The sequence below is a fragment of the Schistocerca gregaria genome, chromosome 5 (assembly GCF_023897955.1).
Source record: "Schistocerca gregaria isolate iqSchGreg1 chromosome 5, iqSchGreg1.2, whole genome shotgun sequence".
NCBI lineage: Eukaryota > Metazoa > Arthropoda > Insecta > Orthoptera > Acrididae > Schistocerca > Schistocerca gregaria.
In genome coordinates this window covers 111021355-111039067 of record NC_064924.1, presented here as the reverse complement: position 1 = coordinate 111039067, position 17713 = coordinate 111021355, and the positions used below count along the sequence as shown (strand labels likewise).

General features: G+C 44.6%; 1 long non-coding RNA gene across 1 annotated transcript in view; it reads right to left on the bottom strand.

Annotated features, from left to right (window-relative positions):
* The window catches only part of LOC126272463 (uncharacterized), a 150707-nt gene that overhangs the window by 95021 nt on the left and 37973 nt on the right, over positions 1–17713 (bottom strand). Inside the window, exon 2 of the long non-coding RNA XR_007549225.1 lies at positions 2564–2625. This is a non-coding gene — a long non-coding RNA (uncharacterized LOC126272463). The remainder of the gene's footprint in view (positions 1–2563; positions 2626–17713) is intronic.

Here is a 17713-nt window from a genome sequence, read left to right as displayed (position 1 = left end):
AGTGGCGTCAAGACTTGTGATGGCTCTTGCAGGTCTAGCTGAACACCGTGTTGGCAAATGAGGGCATCAGTTTCACGACCTCACCAGTTGCCCCATCTGCGCTCGAGAGCCCAGCTGGTGCCTAACGATAGTCAGCGCCAGATGAGGTGCAGTCCTCACGGAGATGCCCAAAGCGGACGAAGGATACACTAGAAGACGAGAGAAGGAGGCAGCTACAGGATTTAAACACAGTCCAGACGGGAAGAATAAACGCCACAAAAGAAGGAGCGAGAAGTCGAGGCAGCCGATACAAACTGTGGTGGCGGCAGGCAAATTCGCCGACAGAATATGAGCGGAAAAGGAAGGAGAAGTTGCGGCGTACCGTTCCCAATTACGAGACTTCGCGTAAATGTCTCGGTTAAGTTCTATATTTCTCCATAACGTCTCATAGTTCGAGAATATGACACATAGTTGATGGGTGATCACTCTGGCTGAAGGAAGCAAGCCATGTTCTGGCACCGTGTTTCACCCTTCCGCACCTACCCCGTCTCCCCTCCCCCCCCCCCCCCCCAATCCTCTCTCTCTCTCTCTCTCTCTCTCTCTCTCTGTCTCTGTCTCTGTCTCTCTCTCTCTCTTTCAACCGAACGCAGGCGTGACCCTAACTAGTGACTGAACCGTCAAGGGAGCTACTTGGCGAAATTTAGAACGAAATGATGCAGAGACAACATATATATCCCTTTTTGTATGATGAAAGTTTCGAACATCTCTAACAAGGTCAGACAAGATCTAAGTATCGGGCGCGCGACAAAAAATTCCTCTCAAGGATTCGGCGACGGTGCCAAGATATCTGCATTTATATGAACACTCACCAAGCCATCTCGCGATGTGTGATGCAAGGTACTTACAAACACACAACACACACACACACACACACACACACACACACACACACACACACGTACACGTACACAATCAAACACTTTTTCATGTTCCATTCAAAAACTGTCAAATATTGGAACATGTTTGTGGTGTGCGTACTGTAAGACCTTCGGTACACACACCATCAGATTATTTGACTTGTCGCCCTAACGAAGTAGGCGAGTGTCAGCAATATGTCTCGTGGTCTTATTGTGGCGTGTTTATCTTCTGACGTTAGGTCAGACGATAGAAATGCCACTTGCAAGCTTAGAGTAGCAAAATGACGGTGACCAACTTTAAACAGAACTTGATTAATTTTCACACACATTTAGTAAAATAATAACAAGCATAAACATTAAGTAACTTGATTCTGGATGGTATTTACAATTGACAGTGTGACCTTCCTTTGGTCTTGGCACGTTAATCCTATTCTCACATGTCTCTGATACTTGACAAAGTGTCTATACATTTATCTTCATGGCTATGTACAGGAATATGATAATCTTCTTAGGTGTAGACTGAAACTTGACTATAGACGGGTACAGACAAATGTAGACTGGTGCAGACAAATGCAGACTGACTAATCGGAGGTCTGTACACTCGTTATAATACCTCGCGCGTTCAGGTATCACTTCGCGAGCGTGATCCGCGAGCAGAAAAGGTTCTACGTTAGCCAGCAATCTCATTGGCTGCGTTACATATTAATACGCGGATCGGCGGAAGCAGAATTTGGTCCGTCTCTTAAGGCAGCGCCATATCGTAGTGCGGAGACGGACGAGCGCTGCGCCTACGCTGTTGTGCTTAGTGGGGAGCGCTCTGGTGGGAAACTTGTGTACGCGCTGACCCCGCGGAACTATGTACACAACAATGTTAATTTTTAAACATTCTGAATTAGTTTTTGGAATCATTCGGTACGATATCTTTCCTGAGCGGCACTACTTCCCTGGTTTGTTGTGTTTCTCATACAGCATGTTATCTTCAACACGAGCGCCTGTTATTATTAAAATGTAAATTATGAATTTACACGATGTCTCGTGTTCCGAAACAAATTATTGTTGCAGTCCGGAGACTCAGTAAATTTTAAGAGAGTATCCTGACGACAGTTTATTGTGTGACACCTTTGGAAATGTCCAAGACTTTTGCGTCAAGACTGACCTATATATCCCATACTGACTTTCTGCACACAGCACCTGTCCAAAGAAAAGCCACGTGTATAATGAATGTCTTCCTAGAATTTCTAATGAAATTTCTAACGGCTGACACAGCTTTTTTGTTCGAATCTGGTTGTCCTGTTATATTTCCGTATTTCCGTCCGCCTGCTTAGCTGGGTGGTAACGTGATCGTTTGCTATGCAAGCGGCCCGGGTTCGATTCCTGGCCGGGTTGGAGATTTTGTCCGCTCGGGGACTGGGTGTTGTGTTGTCCTCATCATCATTTCATCCTCATCAACGGCGCGCAAGCCGCCCAGTGTGGCGTCGACTGAAATAAGACTCGCCCTTGGCGGCCGAATTTCCCCGGACGGGCCTCCCGGCCAACGATGCCCTACGCTCATTTCATTTCTTTACTTACAACTTCCACACGCCCGTAAAAATTGTCCGGGGTTTCTGAAGAAACAGAACAAATTTCACAGTCAGCTTATTATTACAGAAAAATGATTATATACTTACAATCTTTTGTTGCTGGGTGTCAAACGTGAAGCAACAAGACTAGTCGCGGTGACAGTGGAAGTCTGTGAAAGAAAAAGATGAAAAAACGTTAAGTTATTGTTGGACTGGTGATCGCTTGTGAGTATCTTGCCAAACTGAAACGCTATATGTCCCTCTGAGGCTTTGCGTTCTATCTTAACAGAAAGTGAATAAAACATTCTAAGTACACCTTCTCGCAGAGATGATTTTGCGAGGTATTTAAGATTATGACAACAATTTTATAGGTGACAGAAAACTTACACCTTACAGAATTGAAGGTTATCCACTCCATAATATGAATAAAATGTCTGTAGCACATGGTTTTGGTAGTGGCTCAGAAGAGATCTGAAACTCGTTTGCGGATGTCGACAAACAGATTTCCATTTATAAATAAGGTCTTTGTAGAAGGTCCGTCAAGGATGCAGATGTCGCACCAGGTACACCTCGGCTACCTGAGTCTATCATAACGAGATGCAGGACATGAATTTCAGCAGCAGTTTACTACGATCCAGATTTCACGAGTATAAGGTGGTCATCGCGTTGGAGGATGAAACATCTTCAACTGAGCAGCGCAGAAACTCCTCGAATTTTCGAAACTGAGAAATGAGTTAACTTTTATTGCGGCAGAGTTCCGGTTCCCGCAACAAATGACATGTCAGCTTCAAGAAACATGGCAGCCTTTGCTGAAATTACTAAAAATATGAATGGTGCCGTGCAAAAATTGGAGAGTGTGCAATGGAAATGGCGTTCATTAATTAGGGTTGGTGTATTGGAAAAAACCTAATCTTGACAAACTTAGAAAGATATCAAAAATTCTACAGACGGTGACAATTGTGAGGCAATAGATACGAACCCTACAATATTTCACTTTCTTAGCTTTGGTCCACTTTAACGTGTAAATGATGAGCCGGTCCGTGTGGCCGAGCGGTTCTAGGCGCTACAGTCTGCAACCGCGCGACCGCTAAGGTCGCAGGTTCGAATCCTGCCTCGGGCATGGATGTGTGTGATGTCCTTAGGTTAGTTAGGTTTAAGTAGTTCTAAGTTCTAGGGGCTGATGACCTCAGATGTTAAGTCCCATAGTGTTCAGAGCCATTTGAACCATTTTTTGTAAATGATGAGAAATAATTTTCTAAGATGAATTATGTATTATCTGACTCAAGATGACTCCAGAAAATTTAAAGCAGCACTTGTTTGTCATGTGCAATAAATAAGCCGATAAGAAATGTAGTGAATAGGCATTCAAGAAAGATGCATTTTTCTATCAAGTACAATCAGCATGTTGTTTAAAAATTTAAATTTACTTTACAATATAATACAATACGATGTTAATGCAAATATCCGAATTGTGTTACAATCTGAATTGTGCAGCCTACTAAATAAACAGGCATATCGTAAGGTTCCACTATGTTGCCTTTTATTGCCTATTTTAGCTACTTGCAACCTTTTCGCGTGCGCATTTTAACGATTTATAATGCCTAAACTTGGGATCTCTGTTTACAACACTCACGCTTAGTTGTGTTTTAACGAAGAACACCATAACACAACACAGGGATCAGAAAATTTGCGCCTCCGCTTCTTTTGCATCCTGGCCAAATTTATGCCATTGAAGTTCTCATGGACTTGATCCCATGTGGCTACTAGATACTCTACATTACAATTATGCAGACTATGGAATGCAGCTCAGCGAAGCATTGTCCGCCGACAATAAGAAGAACCAGCTGCAATAAAACTCGTCAAGGCACTGACTTATACACTCCATCTGAAGAGCACGGAGGTCAATGGCGCTTTTAGATCTCAAGGGAAATAATCTTGCTGGGACATTTCACAGCTCTTACGTAACTTGCTTAATTAACATACCAACTAGGAGAGCACGTCCGCAGACAGAGAGAACTGGTCAATTAACCCAGTTCTACTAGCGCCAAAATATGATCATCCCCGTGATTTCACCTTGGTATTCTAAAACTAACACTGTAGCACCTACTGAAAAAAGTCGTCTCATCACAAACTGTCTCCTACTCACACCTCTGGAGAAGCTTCACTGTGTTTCCAGAATTGCTCGTCCAGTCGTACGAAGTCAAGAAGCAGCCAAGAGGGAGGGCAGGAGAGGGGCGAGAGAGGGGGAGAGAGGGGGGGGGGGGAGAGAGAGGAAGCCGTAACATCTGCAAAATCATCCTGTATCTGCACAGTCAAGAGGCTGAGCAAGCAAGGTGATGGTGGCATGGTGGGCGGCATCAATACAAAGATTGGCTATTCTCCAATGAAAGGCTGACACCAAGCCATCCAGAGACCTGGGCCAACTGGAAGCAAGTTGAGTGTCTGTGTAGCAGTGTCCAAGTGCAGACGGAAACGACACAGATGGGGCTACGTGCTGGAGGCGATCTCGCGTGATTGCGTGCGTACTGAAAGAGCACAGAACGGCTGACAAAGCAGTATGTTCCCAGCTAAGCACGCTGCCGCCGACCAGGACAAAGTTACAGCTAGAATCCGCGGATATCCGCAGTAACATTTACTTTGCGGTTAAAACTTTGCATGCATGTGGATACCTGTGGGCGGCCGCAGTAACAATTACTCTGTAATTAAAAGTTAAAAATCAGTGTTAATAAAACGGTTTCCATCTATTTGAGCATTACAATAATTATTGTTTAAGGCATTATTATTAACCCTTTGCCGGGCACTTAACTGTGATTTGCACAGTATCCATGTATATGTAGATATAGATGAACCAAACGCGGAAGAATGCCACTAAATTGGCTTGACTACGCAAACATTAGAAGAGTTTTTGGCACATGCAAGAGCTAAAGACGGCGACATGTCAATCCTCCTTATTTTCCGTACAACTCCACATTTCCATTCTACTTTCGTTGTACCAACAGCTGTTGCAGTCGGTTTATGTAGACTCAACTGGAATAATCAGAGGTAACTTAACGTAATTACCTATAGCTGCCATATGGCGACATGAAGACTGTTTTGCAACATTTCATCCACTGGAATTTTCCCATGAAAGTGCAACTGCTATTTGCTCATCACGTGCGACATAAAACATGTTCGGTATAAAATCAGAAATGCTGTCAGTGTTTCTCTTAAAATATTGTCAAACACATAAGGCAACAGTTATTACTGTGAGAAGTACAATACGTGAACAAAATTTAATAACATGATGGATTAACGTGCATCTGATAAACCAACTATATGGCTAATATTTAGGTGACGAGAATTGAAGGGCGGAAATCGAAAACTTTCTTAATACCATTTCTTCACAAACGCGTTTTCAATGTTTCTCGGTTATATGTAGAATATCGCCAGGCTTGATCCAGGCGACAAATCATGGAGAGCGCCTTTAAAACATGCATCAGTAGACGGCGCTTGATCATTGTGCCGAGCTGTTCTTTGACATCTAGCTCCAAAATAGCATATCAGAAGTGTTTTCTGTTGACTAGAGCGCTACTATCTAAAAACCTAAAGACGGATTCCTGTCTTTGTATTATCACAAACAAAAAATAGTGCGTCAAGTGTTAACTGCACTTGAAACAGAAACTCTCTTCTTCCTATTTTCTCGAAAACTGAAATTTTCGAGACCATGGTTATTGATAAATTGCAAATTGGTTTTTGCAAAGAAAAAAAACAGCAACCAGTCATGGCTGCAATGCCACTTGCTTTCATAAACAGCGACGTTGGCGGTTTTGAGCGACTAGATCATTTTCAGACAGCTGTTCTAGTTTATATTACATTTGTTCTTGTTTGCTTTAGTTCTTGGGAAAAAATAGTTTTTTACTTTTATCCCCGTCTCCAATATAAAAAAGGGGACAGAAAGATGAACCAATTGGTTCAAAACCGGTATCAGCGCTGTTCATGTACACAAATAGCGTTGTTATCACTGACTGGTTGCTGTTTCCTTCTCTGCAAGAATCAGCTTGTAAAAACCTGTCTTCTTGGCACTTAGAATCAGTCACTCTGTTGATATGACACATAGTCTTTATTTTCTAATTTGCCTCACTACCATTTTGCGGTGATGCAAGGCGCAACATAACTCCGTTGTTTTAGAACATAATCTCAATTTTTTGGATTTAATCAGTTATGTGCGAACTGATATATCTTGTTTTCTCTTTTTCCTGACAAATGCCACATTTAGCACTTACACTCAAACCTCCAGATGCGACATTCTCAGATCGGTGCCAAACGTTGTGTGTCGATAGAGTATCAACCAAAACTCCTATTTATTTCGTACTATGTGCTGTCGTCTAGCAGAACGGGCATAAACGTTAATTAAAAGTAACACCAGCAATAGGGAGAACAGAAAAAGCTAACTATACAGTCAGTACAGAAAAACAGAGAAACAGTTGCATCACACATAGGGAAGTAATGGTTGTGCTGGTGGCGATGGTGATGGTGGTGGTTGGGGGGTGGGGTAGTGGTGGTAGTAGTAGTAGTTGTTGTAAAGGTAATAATAGGCCAATAATATACATAACAAACCTAATAATAGTAATAAGAAACAAAATAATTAGATCAATTACACAGTACATTACGTTCATGAACAAAGGCTTCAAAATGAAGCTTGCAAAAGAAGAAGTATGAGAAGCAAATTACAGTTTAAAAAAAAAATTGTCGTCAGTGGAATCTGAACGAGGAATCCTTGGTACGACGATCTTGAGCTCCACCATCTTACCCAAACGAAACCTACAAACAGGTACTCACCGATACGCTTTACCTGTGCTTCTTTGTTATGGTGTTAATTTTAATTACTGTTTACTCTCGTTCTACTACACTACAGCAGATAGTACGAACTAAATCGGAGTTCTGGTTGACACTCTATCGACATACAGCGTTTGGTACCGATCTGAGTGCCTGACACCTGGAGGTTTGGGTGTTAGAACGTTCCCTACTTGCGCTCTTGAATTTTAGCAAGAACTCATTTCACTACCAAATATTGAGGAAATGTTCTTCATACAATTTGACAAGGACTGTTTAGATAATTACGACAGTAGTTGTAACTGGAAGAACGCCTAATCAAAATGAGAGACTGGTGAATTAAAATGTGGGCGTTATCGGCATCTTCGTTGCACATCCTTAGTCCACACAAAGAAGCGATTTCAGCTGGCCGTCGTTACTCCAAACGTACCAACGGGGTAAAATGGTTTACGAGATTCTAGTACCCGCGGATACGGATAAAAGGCTTGCGGGTTCGGACAGCATTTTATTTATCCACTGAGACCTCTAGCTACAGCGAGCGGTGGTTCTGTAGCCAAATATTTTAAAACATCTTCTTCATCCGTTACCTATTTGACTGTATAAAATTACTGTTGCATGTGCTGTATGTATCTTCTGTACTGGCCTCGGCATATGTGCTTGTGACTTGACAAAGGTGAATGACAACACGTGATTACCGTTTCGCGATCACCGACTGTGAAAAGAATATCGAACGACGGAGAAAGAAAGCATTTATACAACGATGCGCAAAAGAAACTGGTACAGACATGCGTATTCAAATACACATATATGGAAATAGGCAGACTACGGGAGTCTGGTCGGCAACGCCTATATAAGACAACAAGTGGCTGGCGCAGTTGTTAGATCTGTTGTTGCAGGCTATCAAGATTTAGATAAGTTTGAATGTGGTGTTACAGACGGTTCGCGAGCGATGGGACACAGCATCTCCGCTGTAGCGTTGAAGTGGAGATTTTCCCGTACGACCATTTCACGAGTGTACCATGAATATCAGGAATCCGGTAAAATATCAGATCTCCGACATCGCTGTGCGGCCGGAAAAAGATCCTAAGGAACGGGACCAACTGTATGTGAATCCACGATTCCATAAACTTCATGAATCCATGGACCCTGCATGTCAGCAGGGGACTGTTTAAGCTGGTGAAAGCTCTGGAATAGTGTGGGGCGTGTGCAGTTGGAGTGATTTGGGACCCCTGATACGTCTAGATACGAATCTTACAGGTGACTTACGTAAGCATCCTATCTCATCACCTGCATCCATTCATGTCCATTGTGCATTCCGACGGATTTTGACAGTTCCAGGAGGACAATGTGACACCCTACACGTTTATTATTGCTACAGACTGGCTCCAGGGACACGCTTCTGAGTTTAAACACTTCCACTGGCCACCAAACAACTCAGACATGAACATTATCCTGCATATCTGGGATGCCTTGCTACGTGTTGCTCAGAGGAGATCTCCACCCCCTCGTACTCTTACGGTTGATGCCCTGCTGGATTCATGGTGTCAGTTCCCTCCAGCACTCCTCCAGACATTAATCGAGTCCATGCCACATCGTGCTGCGGCACTTCTGCGTGCTTGCGGGGGCCCTGAACGATATTAGGCAGATTACCAGTTTCCTTGGCTCTTCTTTGTACATTATTGTTTTGAGGTCGCCGGTCTCACGCGTGCCGAAACGGATACACGGAAGAAAATAGCGTTCTACAATCGAGAAGAGGAGAACTTGTTACGGCTTTTGGAGCGACGGGCCGCAGGCACCCTTTCAGTTGATCAAAAAGCAGCTGCGCAGCAGAAACGAGGCTGCAGGCGTGAAGAATCGCTTCCTGGCGGGCCGCGTCTTTTTGTGGCGGGGCGCTCCGCCAGCCGTGGCGATCAGGTTGCGGTGGCGGCGGCAGAGGCGGCCGTTCTAGGTCAGTGGACCGGGCAAGTTGGTCAGCGAGCGCACAGCCGCGCCCAGCAGCCGGCCGCGGCCGCTGGCTGGCTGGCAACAGCCACTCTCGCGGTTCTGGCCTCAGCGGACCACGTGCCGCCAGGCGGGCAGCAGGCGAGGCTACCAAAAATCACGAGAATGGCATACAGAAAACGTTAAATTGATATCAAGCTCATTACATGCTTGAACAGGTATATGATTAGCACTTTTGCAAAACTGCACGGAATGGCCAAAAGTACCACAATCTACATTCTGCGTATAAAGAAATATTTCGCAGTGGGTTCGTTATTGGTGAAAACATTATGCTGTGCCTCGTGTAAGAAGGACAAACATTTACAAGTGTACGTCGAAATTCAACAACTGCAGGGTCGTGACCTATTGGGACTGCAATTTATTGTTCCGCGATATTGCTGTTTAAGTTCGTCGCATCACGCGAATGTTATGCGAATACACTGTTGTTGGGTTCAAGAGGACCACACTCAACACCGTGCAGGGTTATAGGATGTCAATGGTCCTACATGACTAGCGCCCGAGAGGACACACATTCGCTGAGCTGTGCACGATCGTACCGCCATTACTGAATACACTGTTGTTGCGTTCAAGAGGACCACACTGAACATTATGTAGGGTTATAGGATGTCAATGGTCCCAGATGACTAGCGCCCGAGAGGACAAACTATCGCTGGGCTGTGCACGACCGTACAGCCATCCGATATTCCTTAAATCAGGAAGCCGAAAGGTACCCAAACCGATAGTGTGGCAGTTAAGATTGTTGATAAAATATCGATATTCTTCCATAATATAGCAATATATGTTGACGATACTCACTCCCTAATATATCGATATCAAAACGGCAGAATTGTGTGCGGATATTTTTATTTTACACTATATTTCTTTCACAATTTTCGATAAATATTTGAAGTTGTTCTTTTGAAATTGTAGTAGAACATAATTTTGCTTTCACTGTGCCGGCCGCGGTGGTCTAGCGGCCCTAGGCGCTCAGTCCGGAACCGCGCGACTGCTACGGTGGCAGATTCGAATCCTACCTCGGGCATGGATGTGTGTGATGTCCTTAGGTTAGTTAGGTTTAAGTAGTTCTAAGTTCTAGGGGACTGATGACCACAGCTGTTAAGTCCCATAGTGCTCAAAGCCATTCAAACCCATTTTTTTTTTTTTTTTTACTGTATGAAGCAAGTAGATGCGGCACAAAAGAACAAGTCCGATTGCACTGCGCGATGGAGATATGGAGAGAATAACAAGATTTCCGGTGTTAACAAATAACACACAAGGTGCGTTAAAAAAAGTTTAATGCACCCAGAGTGCTCTGTTGTCTTCACATCGGCCTTCTTCAAAAACAATTGCTGAGGATGGTGAACATAAATCTAAATGACGAGATTGATCTTTGCGGTGGTCGGAGACTTGTGAGGGGAAACGCTGACGTAATCGGCGCAAACCCGACATATGAAGAAATCGAATAACGTACCCATCCGACACCTTATATTGTGCAAGTTACAGGCAGTTAACAGTGCTAGCGAAGTTGTTGTCGCCAAACGTGAACATGCATCGTTTTTCTTTCATATCTTAGTCTAAGGGAGGATAGCCAGGCTGCTACCTTTTTTATGTACAAAATATCTAATAATAAATCAATACTAAACATAAAATTCTAAAACTGGCAGTATACGAATATATACAGTGTGCAGCTGTTACTTTTATAGGCTGCTACATCGAAATTTTTTCCCGCGATATATCTATACGTTTTCTCAATAGATTATGAGCCGGTAATGGTATTCAAAAAAATGTTCAAATGTCAGTGAAATCTTATGGGACTTACTGTAACTGCTAAGGTCATCAGTCCCTATTCTTACACACTACTTAACGTAAATTATCCTAAGGACAAACACACACACCCATGCCCGAAGGAGGACGTGAACCTTCGCCGGGACCAGACGCACAGTAATGGTATTCATTAAGTATCGATATAAACCGATTCCCGATATTTCTAAAAATATCAACAGTCCTAGTGGCAATGTCTAGAGCCCTACGGAGTGTCGGCACGTCGGACAAAGCTGCGGCTTCCCTTGATGCGGCAGTAGAGGCATGAGTAGTTACGCTAACAAGTTCAACACCGCTCACAGGAGAGGCACCACGTCCTCTCTAGTTGAGTCCCGTTTGTGCGTAGAGCATCTCTATGGAAGAATCCGCATGTGATGGCTCTGAGGAGAACGAATGTTACCAGATAACATTCGTCATCTTGATTCCAACCCAGCATCTGTCATAATGGATGTTGGGTGCCACTGGGTACACGACACGATCACCTCTGGTCTGCACAGTCAGTAATTCAAACAGCAGGCATTACATTTCTGATGGCTTAAGGCCGGTGAATGTGCCCTACCTCCGAGCTCACCGTGACGTTATCCTGTAGCAAGATAACGCAAGACTGCATGTTTCTCGTGCCTTCTTGAACTGTCTCGATACACGGCATGTTCGCCTGTTGCGTTGGCCAACACGTATTCTTCACATCTCTCACCCACTGGATACAGCTCCTCGTGGGTTGCTGAGAGACTGGAACGCCACTGGCTACAAGTAATGAAATGCGACATTCGAGTTGAACATGCCATTCAGGCTCAGTTCGACTATGTTACTGTTTCTGACCCCCTACAACAATTTGTATGCTTCGAAATTATTGCTGTCGCTTCCTAACGTAACACCTCTATTTATTTTATGCCACTCTAAATAAAAATTACTCTGAAATTACAATGAAATGAATATCCCTAGCTGCATACAGGCGTTGATGTAAGTCAACGGGGACAGATGAAAATATGTGCCCCTACTGGGACTTCAACCGGGGATTTCCTGCTTACGTGGCAGACGCTCAAGCTATCTGAGCCACGGAGGATAGATGACAGTGCGACTGCAGAGATTTATCTCTGGCACGCCTCCCATGAGACCCACATTCCCAACTTATTGTCCCGCACTACATTCATAGTGCCCCTGCCCAATATACTCATTACTCGCGGCATTCTGCCGATTCCCATAACAGTTCGGGCACTGTTTGTGCATCCGGACAGAAGAATATGGTTAAATGGCCGGTGAGCCGTAATATATATATATATATATATATATATATATATATATATATATATATATATATATATATATATATATAGTCCGAAAGGTAAACAACGCTAAACGTTTTACGCGCATCCTGAAACTCTCGCTACAGTGGCTCGCGTCACGTGGGATACTTCCTTTTGCTGCTACACATCGCCCCACAACCTGCTTTCAGGCTGCGGTCATTGTGGCTCCGATAACGCTAGATCCCTCCGACGAACGACATCGGCTGCAGGCGGCCGATCGATATTTTCAAATCAGTACGTCACTAAGTGCGCGATCACAGTATAGCCGATCTTACCTCTCGAACGTACAGACTTCGGACGACAATCGGTGAAACTGAAATCAGTTTGTTTTCTTAGGTCAAATTGACCAACGTACTCGCACACGAAATGTGGAGCGTGAGAAACTGGTAAGGGTAGTCTAAGGAAGAGTGAGTTTGTGGCATCCTGAGGATGAAAACATCATTATGGGATTACAGTTGCCGGCCTTTGTGGCCGAGCAGTTCTAGACCCTTCTGTCCGGAACCGCGCTGCTGCTACGGTCGCAGGTTCGAATCCTGCCTGGGGCATGGATGTTTGTGATGTACCTTAGGTTAGTTAGATTTAAGTAGTTCTAAGTCTAGGGACTGATGACCTCAGATGTTAAGTCCTATAGTGCTAAGAGCCGCTTGAACCATTTGAGTTACAGAGAATAGCATCGCAGGTTTATTCGAAACCGTAAATAGACAGAATTTTTACTGGAAATTTTAGGCTTTGAATATAGCCTTAAAAATAATTAGTTCAAGTGAAGAGTGTGGCGTATCTTATATGCTTACAGCTACTGTAATGGATGTTTCTTCTGGTAGTTGTCTGCAAATTATTATTACTTCTGCTTATTGGCGTTTTATGCCAGTCGTGTAGTGATTCTGTTAAGTAGTTAGCAAATGTGGTGTACGGTATTTCAACTTTTAAGAGTATCTTATGCCACAATTTACGCTCGTTTTTCACTCATTCGTTAAATGGCAGCCATTGAAGGTTAACTGACGTAATTGCACAACTTTAAACAAATGCAGTGATATAGAGTGTTTATAACTTGCCTTTGAAGGTCACTACTGATTCAAATTCAAGTTGTTCAAATGGCTTTAAGCACTATGGGTCGTAACATCTGAGGTCATCAGTCCCCTAGACTTAGAATTACTTAAACCTAACTAACCTAAGGACAACACACACATCCATGCCCGAGGCAGGATTCGAATCTGCGACCGTAGCTGCAGCGCAGTTCCGGACTGAAGCGCCTAGATCCGCTCTGATGCAGCGGCCGGCGTCACCACTAATTATCTCTAGTATGTAACAGAACGTTTCTCCTGTCATCTCATATATTCGTAAAACTGGTCTGGTTAATCCGATAGCTGAGAATAGAGTATATAGTACTCGACACGTTCCTTGCGATACTGGAAAGCTCATTCACATGCATTCGGCGTCTCTTTCATAGCAGAAGCCGCTAAGCAACACTCGTATCCAAGCACAGAGGCGTCGTAGTATCTACCCCACCCTAAAAGGGTAAAACTTAACCTACTTCACACACAGAATGGATTCTAGCCTAACCTTGAACCTGCCAAAAACCGACGGAGGAGATCGGACGCACTATGAACAAGGCTATCCTGCGATGTTATCGGGCGACCTCTGGTGACAGTGTCTGATGACCGTTGACGGTGGCACGCAGCCTGAAGGCAACGCATGGCCTTGCATCAAACGCTTTCTGGAAGCCAGTAAACACGCGACAAATCACATCTAAGCTACCTAAATGCCTTCCGGTTCTCAAGAACGAACGGAGCAAGCTGCATTTCACAAGATCGGTTCTTGTAGCTACCATATTGACTCCTGCCGGAACCTTTCGAATTGATGGTGATACAGCGAAACGCAGCTTCGTGCGAGTGAGTCACGGGCTGTGGATATACACTGAGTCAGCGGGCTGCGAGGTCAGGCAGGACGGGACAAGCTGAGGCCGCGGCAGACTGCGTTTCGACACCAGTTCTCGAGGCCTGCGGCGGAACACTAGGTCCTTGCGCCCGCCCTTACAACATGCTCCAAAGGGGTTCAAAACGGAACACTTGCCCCACCGGTAACAAGAGCCACACACCGAAACGTGCGCAACGTTGCTCATGTGGTCTTCCAACCAAAGACTGGTTTGATGCAGAACTCTAAGCTATCTTGAGCAACGCTCTTATAGTTCTCCATAACTACAAATACTACAACCTACATCGATTTGAACCTGCTTACTGTCTCCCTCTATAATGCTTACCCTCGACCTAACCCTCGCTAGCAAAGGGTCCTGGTTTCGATTCCCGGCGGGGTCAGGGATTTTCACCTGCCTCGAGATGACAGGGTGTTTGTGTTGTCCTCATCATTTCATCATCATTCCTGCAAGTGGCGAGATTGGGCTGAGCAACGGTTGGAAATTTGTACGGGCGCTGATAATCGCGCTGTTGAGCCCCCCCCCCCCCCAAACTAAATAATATCATCATACCCCCCCCCCCCCCCCGTCCCTCAAAAAAAAATTATATTTGACGATTCCGCAAAGCTTTAGGGTGTGTTCTTGAACCGGTCCAATCCTTCACAGTCAAGTTATACCATAAATTTCCTTACTCCCCACTTCGATTCAGTACCTTCTCATTAGTTATTGGATCTACTCAATCTACAGGCTTCTTCGATAGTAAGTTTTTGCTGAGTTTAACGATGGCGATTCTGGCCTGATATATTCGACGATGCCCTTTGGCTAGACTGGCAAAAGGATCCTTCTAAGAAATACCAAGTTAAGATAACCTCAAGATGCCTAAATAAGGCGAAACGCGTTATTCAAAAATAAAAAAAATAATATTGCAACCAAGACTGTTTTTAACTAGTACTGTTAAGCATTGGTTTGCTGTATCCCACATATGGATTGGAAGAATTTCAGTAACGACTGTGTGACAATCTCCTTGAATGTGAATTATACCTGAACCGCTGTGTCAGGGAGTTCTCGCGCAATAAAAAGAACCCACATAGTTCTGTTATTAAGAGAGATACGCCCCCCACCTCCCCAAAAAGAAAATTTTAAATGGGTCTGTGCACTATGGGACATATGACGTCATCAGTGCCCTAGAACTTAGAACTACTTAAACCCACCTAACCTAAGGACATCACACACATCCATGTCCGAGGCACGATTCGAACCTGCCACCGTAGCAGTCATGCAGTTCCGGACTGAAGGGCCTACAACCGCTCGGTCACCACGGCCGGCGTGCCCAAAAAAAGTTAGATTAAGCTGTTACCTTGACAAGTGACACATGTCCACATCTGGCTATTTCCCCAAGAATTAGCCACATTTCCTTCTTTAAGTCTGAGACTGCAATTAATACTATTCACGAAGTCATTATTATAATGAACCGGAATGGTTGTATAGGTTTCTGCTATCACTTTATAGCATATGTAGACAAGAGAAAATAATGTTTCATGTTGTTGCACTTGTTATCATCGGAGTTTATTTCAGTTAAGATGATAAAGATGATTATGGCATGGTTGGACTCTCTCTCTCTCTCTCTCTCTCTCTCTCTCTAACTGTGTGTGTCATGTATCCCGTGGTATGAGGTCCACTGTTTTCATGCATGAATTGTTTTTACTTAATTATTTTATGCTTTCTGGCCTAATACACTCCCAGTCCCGACGATTAACAAACTTTGTTCTCTCTGTTAACGTATTTTAACTGTTCATGCTTGGTATTTTTTGAGGTTGTTCATCCGCCGTGGCTATACAATTTGGGAGTGGCCCGCATCGTCCGTTATCTCGCAAACTGTGGGGTAACAAGGCCAAGCAGTTACCGTTTATATAACTCTGAATGCTTCTGGCTCTAGGAGGAGAGTGGAATTTCTAACGCTACCGAACTCTCTGTAACGGTGCAGCGGGACATTCCGTCACCGGGACGGGCAAGCCGAACTTCGGGCGCACCGTAGTGCGGTGTGTAAATGTACGCACAAGTTGCCGCCGGACAGACGGCTCTCGGCAGTTGCGCCACAGTCTTCGAGGCTGCGGCGAGCAGTGTTACACAGTTCTGCGGTGGCCACAGCCGCCGGCAAGCGGGCGCACTGACCGTAAAGTGAAAGTGCAAGTGGATGTGGGAGTGGAAGCGCGCCGCCGCTGCGGCACCCACACGCACTCTGTTCGCAGCCTGACTGCCTGCCAGCCGCCTCGCAGCCAGCCGCGCCAGGCACAACTGAAGTGTAGCGAACCCCTGGCCATTCCTCATGAATGCCGGACATTTGCCACACTTGCCCCTTCGCCAGGTAGCTTGAGTAGAGATCCCTCGGGTAACTGACGCCCTTCCTCGTACTTCTTCTTTCCGCTTTCAAACCGCCGTCTCCACATCTTACTCGATACAACCAGTAAGGGACCTTCTTCTTCGACATCTTGGCGACATACACATCTTCCTTTCCGAAATCGAAATATTTATAACTTTTGGGAAACGAAAGCAATGCCGACGATTGTGTCAGTATGTAATTAGTTCTGAGTAGTATAAATATAGATACAGTAGAGCGTCGATTACCCGAACGTCAGTCAACCGAACGACCGCTTAACCGAACTGTGTACTCGCTCGCACCTGTTACTCTCCCACCCTACCGTCCATCATCCTCCCTCACTCCCACAGTAGTCACCGCACTGGGCCACCGATGGCGGAACATTTCTTCTAATGGGGCCTTCACAAGGCGCTGCTGACCGACCAAGCGGCCAGTGGCTGTGTTCCAACAATCGGCACACTTCTGTCGGCTTGGCACTGGCAGTAGAGGTAGCGGCAGTATCAAAGCTGTTCACAGCAACAGCTGCGCCAGCTTAGAGTTGAGGCGAGCCGCACCGCGCAGTTTGAAGGATTCCCCCCCCCCCCCCCCCCCAAGATGAGCGATACAAAATGCTTCAACTTAAACATGTTGTCCTTTCTATGAGAGACAAGTACGACATTATTACTATATATTCCTACTGAAGTTGCCTTTGTATGTTACTTTGTAATACTAAAACAGCCTGTTTTTATTAATAAATTTACTGTACAGTACTTCTTTTTTGCAAATAAACATGTACAGTCGATTATTCAAACAAACCAGTTTTCGAAGACCCATGTCCCCCAATTACTTCGGATATCGACGCTCTACTGTACCTCTGTCTGTACGGTAGCTTCCTTTCACGCTACAGTCTATCGGCATGGGAACAACAAGAAAGGAACCTTGTAAAGAGAATCCGAATGTACGCTAATCATTTCTTTTTGTTCACTGCATTTCTGCCTACTTTAATTACTACAACTGCTTGCCCAAAAGACAATAAGGAAAGAAGAAGTGGGAATGTGAATGTTTCAAAAGAAGAA